The sequence below is a fragment of the Montipora foliosa genome, chromosome 3 (assembly GCF_036669935.1).
Source record: "Montipora foliosa isolate CH-2021 chromosome 3, ASM3666993v2, whole genome shotgun sequence".
In the NCBI taxonomy this organism is placed as follows: domain Eukaryota; kingdom Metazoa; phylum Cnidaria; class Anthozoa; order Scleractinia; family Acroporidae; genus Montipora; species Montipora foliosa.
In genome coordinates, this window is record NC_090871.1 from 48044294 (window position 1) to 48046793 (window position 2500).

Here is a 2500-nt window from a genome sequence, read left to right on the forward strand (position 1 = left end):
TTAAGCTTATAAAGCCACCCCAAATGTCCCACACATGTGGTACATCTAAGCCATGCCAGAGTGCTCAAACTAGCGAGCTAGTGAGCATGCGCAATTGCTAGCGGCAATGACTCATCCCAGTAGAGTGCTCAATTTGGACATGACAGTGATATCGTAAAACTTTATTGAAAAACCAAATAAAAGCAATATTTACAAAATTACTCAAGAGAAGAGGTTACAGCTAAAAGAGAAATACAAGCTTATCAGCACGGACTAAACATACAGCTGGGTGAACCCAGATGGAATTAAACTTAGCCTGAGAAAAGCGATGAAAGTCAACTTGGATCCTACGTTCAACATAAGCAATAATAAACTTAGCGATAGCTCTAGAGTCCTCCGTACCCTTGTGAAAGGTAGCCTTATTACGAAATTTCCAAATACCGCACAGAATCGACTTGATGATGTACAAAAGCAGACGCAGGCACTTCCTTTCAGGCATCGGGAATTGGTACAAAAACACGAGGGGGCAATTGGGAACGAAGGGGGCTGACAAAAGCGCAGATAACATAGGGACAAAACGAGACCAGACCAATTTAACCCTACGACAAGCCAAGAAACAATGATCAATGATTTCTAGACGGGCGCATAAAGCACAGCGAGGCGAGCGGATATAGCCCCAGGTGTGAAGAGAATGTCGCACCTTAACGACACGGAGGGTAATCAACCATGCGAGATCATTTTTATAGTTCTCAGTAAATGAATCACGGATAAGACCCCAATGCCGAGAAAGGGAAAACCGAGAGGGAACGAAACCTGACCAGAAGGCAGGGAAAATCGGGATGGTTCAGAAATTCGCTAGCAAAACCTTGTAAAAGGCGCGAGACGTGTAAGTAAACCCAGGAGGTAAATCAGTGGCCCGAAAGGAAGAAAGGGCACTCGCATAAAAGGCAGTGGGGCGGGCAGCGCTTGGGGTTAGGTTATCGCGCAGCCCGGCCCACTCCGGCCGCAAAGGAGCTAACACAGAGCCACAAAAATACCTAGCAAGGTAAAAACCCTTAGAAATAGAATCGGACACGGAAGTAGCTAAAGCCGCAAGCCGCAAGGCGCGGCCCTGGCAAGAAAAATCTTTTAAACCCAAACCTCCACTATCAACAGAACAAATAAGCGATTTTCGAGCTACAGTCTCTAATCGAGCGCGCCACAAAAAGGGCCATATCAGGCTATTAAGTTTACTATAAACCCATTTAGGGGGTACTAAAACGCGTGACACATAGAGCAACTTCCTTAACGCTAATATGTTCAAAATAAGGACCTTCCCAATAAAGGGCAAAGATCGCGACTTCCATCTAGAAAGAGTTTTGTCAAGTTTGGACAAACGCGGTTCCCAATTATCGCGCTCAACGTCAACAGTACCGAAGAATACGCCTAAGATCTTCATTTTCCTAACCCAAGTGAGACCAAGTGGCTCGTCAAGGCGGTCTTTCCAGGCACCAAGCCACATGGCCTCAGTCTTGGACAAATTAAGCTTCGCACCAGAGCCACGCTCGTAAAACGCGATCGCGTCAAAAAGTGAGAATAGGGAAGAATCGAGGCTACAGGCTGAACTGTCTGTCTCGGGGATGCAAAAGACACCAAGCGTCACGGAGGTTACAGCGAGATTTTAGGTCCGAAAAGCCAGAGTCGAGGGAAACCGACCTACCCAATTTGTCAAGCGCCGAGTCAAAACAATTCATATCCCTCCCAATGAGGAGCCGGGAGTTTGGAAGAAAAAAGGACGAGACCGACTGAAAGAAAATCTTTCTTTCAGCCGGAATCGTTGGCACATAACGGTTAACCAGATTAAGATTGAAATCGTCAAACTTAACAAGTAAGCTGAGAATGCGCCCACTTTGATCCTTCTGCCAAACAGAAACATTATTACGAAAAACATCAGAACATAAGATAGCTAACCCTCCTCTCCTCCCGACAGCAGGGGCCCAGAAGCTGGGGCCCGGCCACGAAGAGGAGAAGGAGCGCAGAACAGCGTCATTCGAAATCGTAGTTTCTTGAATAAAACAAAAGTCTAGGCGTGAAGCGCGAAAGAAATCAGAGACCAGTGAAAACGTTGACTTAAACCCCTAACATTAATCGTAGCGCACTTTAAGAAGGCTAAACTAAGTGGGCGCATCCTCACTTACTACAGACAGACGAGACGACTTGCCCAAAGCAGCGCGTCGGGACGAGCCATGTCGAGATCTCCTCCTTCGGCGAGAGGGCCGCTCACACACAGGAGACATATTATCAGGCACAGCGTCGGAATCCATCAGTTCAGATGTGGCAATACTCTCAGGCTCAGACTCGTCACTCTCAACACTCGTATCGGTCAGGGAAGAAACGGGAAATTCCTGCACTCCGGGAACTTGAACATCAGGGGCATCCTTGATGAGGCCTTGAGAAGTTAAAAGGTCAGGCGCAGGCTCAGAAGAAAGGGCCGAGGCCAAGGGCTGGTCAAACTCAGCTTCCAGGGAATCGTCCTCAGACC